The following is a 9,874-nucleotide window of genomic DNA, read 5'->3' as shown; positions in this document are numbered from 1 at the left end:
AGTGTATTGAACTACAGAAATTAACTAGTAGACTCAATTCTGGTCACTTTGTTTTCTTTTTGCTAGTTGTGGTCTCTTATCTCCACAATTATCTGTTACACATCTAATTGAGTTCCTTGGCTTATGCTGAAATAATTTTGAATGATGGTAACAGAATCATTACATAATGCTTCTTTAGAAATATGATTACCCTGTAACTACTTTTAGTTGTATTGCATTCCTATTGATTTTACTTTTTGGAAAGGCATTTGTATTTTATATTAGGATCTTGTATACTTATTTTTTTTTGCATGATGATATAAGGAAATGGAATACATAATGCCACCTACTGAGTTTAAAAAGAAATACTGTAATTTAAAAAATAAGACACACTTAAAAGTTTTTCTTTAAATGTAAACAGTCATTATTTAACATTTGCCATTCAATGGATTAAAAGGAATAGAAATGTTCCAAGGCAACTAAATACCATGGTAATTGTCCCATGAACTAATTAAAATAATGAAAAGAAATAAGAACCTTTTTAATAATCATTTCATATAGTTTACTTTACCAAATTGTAGATTCAGTTCAACAAATATTTACTGATTGCTTACCATGCAGGTTAACAGAATTGATCTCATTTTAGAGCTTATATCATTGAGAAACAAAGAATTTGAATGACTCACCCAGATTCAGCTAGAGTTAAGAATGAATAGACAGCCCTGCCATCCTAAACCACTGTTTCCTTAGCTCCATGAACCACAAAGCCTTTCATCCAAGCCCATTTGGAAACTTTACTGGCTTTTTCCTAAACTCTGAAAATTATTGCTAAATATAATAACACATTTATACCTCTGTGATCATTTATACCTCTGTGAAATTCAAGTGTAAGTTAGTTATGGGTATTTACACATCAGCATTAATAATTTTTCCTACTTTTCTCATTGCCTAATCAATAAGTTAATTATTTGTAATAATTAGATGTGTATTGTGGTTGGTACAAAAGCCAACCACCTTTTTTTAATCCTGTACTAACATTCACCGAAGACTAAACATTTACTCAGTGCCTTCAAACTCATAACTAGGAAGGGGCTTTCTTTTTCCTAAAGTGCTAATTTAAGCTGCAAGTTATTTCTTCTTTGAAGCAATTTACATGGTACCCTATATACTTTTCCTTATGCCTTTATGTCCTTTTTTTCATTTTTACTTTTTGTCTGACTTTTGTCTCCCGCTCTTTTTTGTTTTCTACACCTTTTCTATAAATTCCTTTGAAGGCCTTTTTCATTCTTAACTGTCTTAGCTCTCCCTCTCTGAGGTGTGTCCTTTTTCTCTTGGCTTTTTCTTGGGAGCCTCTGGCAGAAGCATCCATCATTCAGATGCTGGGATGAAGGACATCCCTGCTTTGCCTGTTAGAATGTCGTATTATGGTACTAGACAGGTATTGGGACAAATACAAGCTGGTCTGCTTCTACTTAATGTCTATTATGATGCTACAGAAAATAATTGAAAGCGCCAATGCTGGTCAACTTCTATTTTTAGACACAGTGATGGCACACTGAATTCCTTCCATGTTTTATGGTAGGTGTGCTGCACAGAAGAAAAACGTGTGGTTCCATTTCCAAATGGTCTAAATTATAGCAAATATAAGGTAGCCCATTTAAAACACATCCTATTTACCACTACATTGCATTAAAGTGGGGCTGATTTTAATCAGGGCACTCCACAAACTGCAACTTTTAAAAATCACACCCGTCCACATTTTAGCCCAACTTGATTTTCTCTACAATTCTAGAGAAAAGCCCATTAACCAATGCTCTTTTATTACCCCTATATTCGGCGACACGCTCCCACCATGATGTGTAAATCTTATTCACCTGGAAATCATTACACCAAAACCCACAAGAGGGGGAGACCACATTTCTTTCTCACATACTCATTAAAGCGAATTATCTTGCCGAGTACCCAAGTAGGCCTGGCTCTTAATTCTCCCACTTGTTCCCTCCCATTACCGCCCCCTCCACCCCCAAGTCATAAGTGCAGTCCGATGCATCACTGAGGAATAGGGCTTCTGGGGCAGCCGTGGGGAGCCCCTAAGCGCCAACTGGGTAGTTCCTAAAACCCGCGCTGGGACTGGCCGTGTTTTGCACAGGTCCCAGGGGAGGGCTGAATCTTGGGGTGGGAGTCCTCCTGCCTCGACTGCAAGAGAGGGTGGCAACACCGCTCCGGCTCAGCCTCTCGCCTCTGCAGCGCCCACCACACCCTGGCTGCTCCCACGGTGGAACCCGAAGGCTTCCCCCTCCTGGGTGGGCAGTGGCCCCCAGCTCCGCTCTTCTATTGGGGTGGGTAAGACTTTGCAGGTAGTTGTGGCTACTCCCGCCTCGAACCACGCACAACAGACACCCCGCCTGCCGTTGGACTCGTCTGCAGAGGGCTCGCAGGCGTGCTGGGTGGCTGGGGGAGGCACGCGGGAGCCGCCGCCTCAGCCCGGCCGCTCGGCCCCCTCCGCAAGCCCGAGAGGGCTCGGTTGGTGTCAGCGCGCGCGCACGTGCCCCGGGGCGCGCCCCCGCCCTGGCCTCCTCCCTCCGCCTCCCGCCCCCCATCGCGCGCTCCCACGCTTGCACACTTGCTCCTTGGCTCGCTCGCGCGCACCCTCCCCCCTCCTCCTCCCCCACCCCCCAGAGCGTCCGGGGTGGATCCTGCACACTCCCCTCCCCCGAGTGGCGGCGGCGGCTGGAGCTGAATGAGAGATCGCGCCGGCGACGGTCGGGGAGCGCTACCCCGGGAGGCGGCGGCGGAGCAGCGGCAGGAGCGGCGGCCGCCCCCGGGCCGGCATCGTGGGTCCATCCTCTGAGGCGGCGGCCGCGGCCGCACAGGTTAGTGTCCGCCGAGTCGCCTGTGAGCGGGCCGCTCTGAGGGAATGGCGGCGGCAGCTCGGCGGCCCCTTCTCCTGGGGGGGGAGACGCCGCCGCAGCCGCCGCCACCGGCTGTTTATGTGCGGGGCCCAGGCGCGGCCTCGGCGCGGAGAAGCCGCGCTGAGGAGGCAACGAGGGAGGGGGCTGCGGCGTGGGGGGACGGGGCGGGGCGAGCCGGGCCCCCTCTTCGGTGCCTCACTCTGGGGACCCCCGCCGCCGTGGCCGCCGGGCCCCCTCCCCCGCCGGAGCTTTGTCTCCCGAGTGACCCGGACGCTTCTCCCCCTCCTCCCCTGGGGTGGCCGCAGCCGCCTCCGCCGTGCAGGTGTGTGGAGGGGGGGGAGGGAGTGTCCGTGCGGCTGGGACCACGCCCCCCTCGCCGGACTCTCGGCCGCTTCCCCACCCCCTGGGGAGCCGTGACCTGCGGGGCCGCAGGGCTCCCATTCTCAGCTCGGGCTGACCTGTTGCCCGGCTGCGCCCAGCCTCGCATCGCGCGCTGCGCCCCGCCGGAGGCGGACGGTCAGTTCGAGCCCCTGCCTCGGGAGAGGACCCCAAGCCCGAGAGGTTGGAGAGCTGGGGGGTGGGCGCGCTCCCCCTCCTGAGCGGGGCACTTGTCGGAAAGGAAGACAACTGACTCATGCCAGCCCGAGTGGGCAAAGGCAGGCTCCTCTGGTCAGCCGCCCCGCGGTCTGTGGGTCGGATCCCTCGGAACGCTGCGGGGGGCCCACCGTCGCTTCCCGGGCATGGGAGGCACCGCTGCTGCGGGCCAGGCAGGCTCCTCCCCCGCGCCTCGAACCCCCTCTTCTGAAGGTTCGGTGCAGGCCGGGCCAGTTTCTGTGTACGTGGGCGTGTGTTTGGGAAGAAGCTACGGGGTGACAGAGGAGGTACCTAGTACAAATGCTAATTTGTTTGGGAGCTGCCGGGGAGGAGGGAGAACCCGCTTAGGGGGCGGACGGCGTGGAGTGAGGGGAGTGAAACACGGACTTTAGGTTGAGAAGCTCACTGTCCCCTATCGACTTCTTAAAATACGGAGCGAGGGCATAACATCAGAACCCAGAGTTTGATTTCTTTTGTGTCCTCGGTTCGCTCTAACCCTCTGGTTGCCATAGGGACCTTTGTTTACCAGTTGTCAGACTTTGCTGTATTTATTTACATAGACAAATCTACTCTTGTGTTACTGGTTCTGTTTAAGTCTCTAAAATGACCATCACGTCCTTTGAAAACATTTCACTTCATTCTTGTAGGGTATTAGTGTCACACAGGTCATAGCTTGTTAGCCACAAAACCTTCCCCACCCAGTATACTTATACTTATGAAAGTGCTGTCAGATAGTAAAATAATATTAAAGTTATTTTGTTGAGCGCTTTACTGCCTACTATAGCACTGTGTATGAATTTTCAAACTGTTAATTTCGTGGAAATTGACCTTTTCAACTTAAGTTCCGTGGATGATCCGTAGATCTTATTGTTAAGTTTCAAAGACTTGGAATTTCACTTAATACTTGAAGTAAAGGATGTGAACTTTCCATATGATTTAAGATGTTTGAATGTAACATTTTAAGTGACTTAAATTTAGGTCATTTTTCATTTAAGAAAGAAAATTTAGACCTACATATTTTCATCACAGTTTTCCTTTACCTGACACTTCTTGAATTATAGAATGCCTCCTTTTGAAAAAATGAAAAGGTCCTCAGTCTGTTTGCAAGTTTTTTCATCACAAATAAAGTTGAAATATGAATTTCAAATTACAGTTTTCTCTCTGAGGAAGATTTAAACTTCATAATTGCTATTGGTATGACTGACTTGGATGTTTTCACAAAAATCTAGTATATTTATTTGTATTTAAATCTACATTATACTGTTTTCTTTCGGATATGTGATGCAATTAAAGGCAGAAGTATTCATTTAGTGTCATGAATTGTAGCTAATTAGAAGATGGTACTGCTGTAACATGACTTGAAACAATTTGTATATGTTGTTAATATGAATGGAATAAGCTTTGGGGTTCTAAAACAAGACCCTATTTCACTTTCAAATCATTAGTTTAATGATAAAATACATGTTTAAAAAGTAAAAGCCCTTTAGTTACATCTTATGTTCTAAAAGGAAGTTCTTACAAGAGAATTAAATTATTTGGTTTTTTAAAAATGCATTTTTGTCTGATTTTTGTTTCCAACCATACAAGAAGTTAACATAAAGAATTGTGTATCATCCAATATTGAATGACATGGGTACTCATATTTCTTTCCTGGTTCATATGGTTTATGAAATATTTGTTGAAAAAAATCTCATAATTCTGTACAGGTCCTCATTGGCATAATGTATGGAATGTACCATATTTGGGTATACTTTCATAGTCTTTGTTCGTTTGCTTTTCTTCTCTGTACCATGAGGATATTTTTCCATTGGAGTGTCTAACCATTTTTCTGAGCTTCAGAATGCGTCACCTAAAAGTTAAGTGGATGAGGAAAATACACGTGCATGTACATAAATATGTGTGTATAGAATATTGAATAGCCAATGTTCTTATTTTTTTGAACCCTCATAATTTTGTCTATTGAAATTTTATATAATACATATCATGTAGAAAGGTATGCCTTCATATTTTTCCTTTGCTTTTCTTCTTTGTACTGTGAGCATACTCTGTCATTGGAGTCTCTTAACCATTGTTCTAATCTTCAGAAAGTTCACTTGAAAATTTATGTGAATGGGGAAAAAAACATACCTGTGTCCAAGGGCATGTATTGAATATAAACTGTTTCTAGCCCATGAAATGTATAAACACTGATCTGCTCTCCTAGAGTCTTCTTTTAACTAATTTTAGCTCAAATTATGACTATTTCCTCTCTTTTAGAGTTTCGAATGTATTTTTTTGGATATGTAAATTAACCTGTTGAATGACATTTCATTTGTTTTGAATTTTTTTCTAAAATACTTTAACTGTTTAAAATGAGGTTTTTCTAGTCTTGATTCTTGTAATAGTACAAGGGGTTCAAGAACAAGGTATACCCAGATGAACACAACTTTATGGTTGTTAAATTATGTTTAGAATCTTTGGTTTTCATTTTATAACTACATTGAGATTAGAATTATGGCTTCATTCTGAACATTTTGTTTAGTTACCCTGTGGGCCATTAACTTTGGGGTGGGGGGGGTGGGTGGGTGGACTATTTGGAATACACTGGCAACTTAGGAGCTTCATACATAGCATGACAACCAAGTCTTACCAGAAGTAGAGGAAAATGAAAAATTCACTGTAAGTTGTTTTAATAGTATGTGTTGATATTGGTACTGATTAGTGTTTCTCTATCATTACAGAATAAAAATTAGAAATTTTGATGTCGTTTTACAGTAACTTTTTTTTTCAAAACCCTCAGTTTTTTTGGTTTTAGGGCAATCTTTAGTACTATATAGTATATTAGGAAAAAAGCTAAATAATTTCAAAATTTTAGATTTATATCATATAGAGTGTACACATTATAATCCAAAGGGCAAGTTATCTGTAAATATACATGCTTTGTTAAAAGAAAAGAATATCTGGGATAAATTTACCCATTCTTTTTTTTTTTTTTGCCTTTTTTTGGGAGGGCAATTGGGGTTAAGTGACCTGCCCAAGGTCACACAGCTAGTTTTTGTGTTGAGTGTCTGAGGCTGGATTTGAACTCAGATCCTCCTGACTCCAGGGCTGGTGCTCTATTCACTGTACCATTTAGCTGCCCCTAAATGTACCCATTCCTATATAAAGTAAGTGCCAGTTAAGGAATTTGGATACTGTGTAACCTGTTATCTGTGATTTGAATTGAGATGCCTCCTTTCCAATTTATGTATGCCACCACAGAAAACTCTTAGTACTAGCTTTTGAATAATGTGGTTCCTTAGAGCCACAAAGACTTAAAATGAAACTTTCATCAAATTGAACTAATTTAATGTACTTCATATTTCTTCACTTTCTTGACTATTTTCCCCGACCAGATTTCCCTGATGACTTTGTCAGAGATGAACCTACCTTCAGAATATTCCTTTGGAAGAATCTCCAATATTCAGTTTTGTTCAGGATCTCCTTTTTTCTTAGGATTAAAATTTATTCTTCTGCAAGCTTGTAATTGATATGAAAACTACCTTATACTTTAGAAAGTGTTATTCCTGAAGGAATTCTTTTGTTGCAGGTGTTTTTCAGAGGCTGATATTATAGTATAGACATCTCCAGACTTAACTTTTGGAGCTGGTGTTAATGCTGACTTCAGCGTCTTAGCAAGAAGGGACTTTGACAAGACCTTTAGCTAAATATGAAATTGAAACTTATTTTTACTGCTTCCAAGAAAATGAAGATAGCCTGAACTCAAACAATGTTAAGTGGAATTGATGTATTTTTAGGATCTTAAATTATAATTTTCTTTAACCTCAAAATCCTTGTTTTTATATTCACTTATTCACTTTTAATATTCTCTGTACCCCTTTGCTGGAGTTAATTGGGGAATGTTTTCCCATTTAAAGTTAGAGAAATTAAAGTCTTATGACTCTCCAGAATTACAAAGGAATCATTTGGGTTCACAGACTGTTTCAAACTATTATGTTACGTTAAGTATTTTGCCAATATCTGGATTCCTGAAAAAATTTTCTATACCAAATAATAAGGAAAAAAGGCATTCTTTGTCTCAGGTGCTATCAGTTCTTGTAAATTTTCTTTCTCACATCTAGCCCTCTGATGTTGATTAATGCATTTCTCTAATGTAGTTCTGTAGATGTGGTTTGGGGAAGGATTATTTCTCTCAAAGGCAAAAAAAATTACATTCCACACTGTTTGCAAAGTAAATTATGAACAATGTGCACATACATGTGGTGGTGTTTAGTAAAGATTTGTTGATTTTTGAATTACTGAAATTAAAGTATTGATAGTAGTTTTCAGTGTTGTCTTGGTTTCCTTAAAGGAAGGAGTCTGATATAGTGGAAAGAAAATTGGACAGTCAGATGACCCAGGTTCTACTCTGGTAGTCTGAATTATGTTTCTCACCCACTAATTTTATGGGATTGTGAAATGCACTTTGCCTTTCTTGGTCTCTGGTTCTTCTATAAACTGAAAGACTTTAATTACCTTGATGTCTAAAATCACTTTCTTTAAATTTAAAATAAAAAGAGAAAATGCAATGAGAAATTCTGTAAGACAATAGTTATATGAATAAATAGGCCACAGTATCAGTGTTCTTATACTTATAAGATGGAAAGCTTTGATAATCTATAACCAGCTACATTTAGAATCCTAGAACTTAAAGTTGAAAAGGATCTTAAAGATCAGTAGAGAAACTGAGACCCGGCAAGAGGAAGTGATTTACCCAAAGTAACTGGTCTTCTGAATTCACATAGGTTCTTTCCACTCTACCACACAGTCTTACAATCATGTTATTTTTAAAATCAACTCATTAAATGATACATTTCATTGATTTTCTTACACTGTGAACATACTAGCAACTGAGGAACTTGATCATGATAGTAGTTGATCATGATAAAGACTCTTTTTTTGTAAAAGTAAACAGTAAGTTCATGAGTCAGTAAGTTATAGGTATCCAAAATTTAAAAGGCAACCACTTGACTAAAATACTTATTTTAAAAGGTAATATCTACTTATTCAATGTCAGCATCATTAAAAACAAAGAGAATTCAATTTGTAGCCAACTGAAGTTCGCACTAAATTTGCAAAATGTTTTAAAATTAAGACTGTCTTCTGGGGGAAAAAAGTTCATAATGCTAATAAACACATCTTTAAACATATTAGTGTTTGGGTCATATGCATTTTCTATAACCACTGTACATATGTATTTAATATATGTATCACATACATGCATATATAGCTATGGAATGAATATAAAATATTATTTGAATTCATAGTTAACGTTATAATGAATCTGAAACTAAGAGTTGGTATGTGAGAACCCTTGTTTCAAATTACCTGTATAGCTTTGGACTAGTCAGTCGTTTTCATCTTCATTTCATATTTTTAGAGATCCCATCTGTCTTGGTGAATATTTTCCACCATTTGACATGTATATAATGCTTTTCAAAGAATTAGACCATGTAGGCCACTTAAAGTAGCTCTGTATACCATAGTATAAATGTTTTAAATGGATCACTGCTTTGAGCATAGCAAATATTTTGTGTTTTTATGAATAATCTGGAATAGGATAAAATTTTATCTTAATCCTGTGAATGAAAATTCAACACTTTGGGTTTTTAAATCAAGACCTTCTAAATTCTAATTCAGAATTCCAAACATTATTTCAAGGACCTGTGTTGTTTTATATACTTATCCATCCATCTCTTCATATATCTATTCAACAAGTTTGGGGTATGTAGTATGTACAAGATACTATGGTACATGCTGCAGAATGATATGTAGATGAATAAGACTTAAGATTGGTCCTTAAGTCCCTGTTCTCAAGGATCTTACAGTTGATCACAGTGCCTGAGTTAGAGAGTAGTACAGAGGGTAGCTAATCCAACCACTACCTGAGTAAGATTTGTGTCCATCCACAAAGTTGATCATCTTGCAAAATATCTTTGTATGTCATTAATAAAAATGTCAGTCAAAAAGTATACCAATAATTGGTTATCCAGGTTTTGTTTGAATATCTCTAAAAGTGTATCTCATTTCGTTTTTTAATAGTTCTAAGTTTAAGGCAATTTTTCTATAATTCAGGCTTTAATTGAACTGGTTTACTAAAGTTTCAGGATAGGGAAGTAAAGACAGTATAGCCAGTGGTAGTGATAGTGGAGGGATTGGAGGTCATGGTGAGGAAGCAGACGAGAGTTAAGGTCTATAAGTTGTGTGATGTAAAGTCAAAAGATTATGATCAGAGAAAAGAATTTCAGAATTCATGAACAAGGAATTGAGAGACTTGTGGGTAATGGCATGGTCAAGAGCATGAACATCTTTGTGTGAGATAATGAGGAGTAGGTCATTGAGGGAACCTCACTATGTATGTTGAAGACTCC

The 9,874-nt window shown here is 40.3% G+C and overlaps 1 protein-coding gene across 5 annotated transcripts in view; it reads left to right on the top strand.

Moving 5' to 3' along the window:
* Positions 1-1,749: 1,749 nt before the first annotated feature.
* The window catches only part of RALGPS2 (Ral GEF with PH domain and SH3 binding motif 2), a 257,390-nt gene continuing 249,265 nt past the window's right edge, over positions 1,750-9,874 (top strand). For 4 of the 5 annotated variants that reach the window (XM_069065478.1, XM_069065480.1, XM_069065479.1 and 1 more), the window contains exon 1: positions 2,699-2,852. The gene's annotated coding sequence lies outside the window, so the exon portion shown is untranslated. Of the gene's footprint in view, positions 2,319-2,698; positions 2,853-9,874 lie in introns of those variants that run through there. The other variant, XM_069065477.1, reaches the window with a different exon arrangement.

The sequence above is a fragment of the Petaurus breviceps genome, unplaced genomic scaffold (assembly GCF_028583685.1).
Source record: "Petaurus breviceps papuanus isolate PSGF00001 unplaced genomic scaffold, PetGlider_PUasm1.0 90692, whole genome shotgun sequence".
Taxonomy (NCBI): Eukaryota; Metazoa; Chordata; class Mammalia; order Diprotodontia; family Petauridae; genus Petaurus; species Petaurus breviceps.
This window is presented reverse-complemented; position numbering and strand designations above follow the sequence as displayed.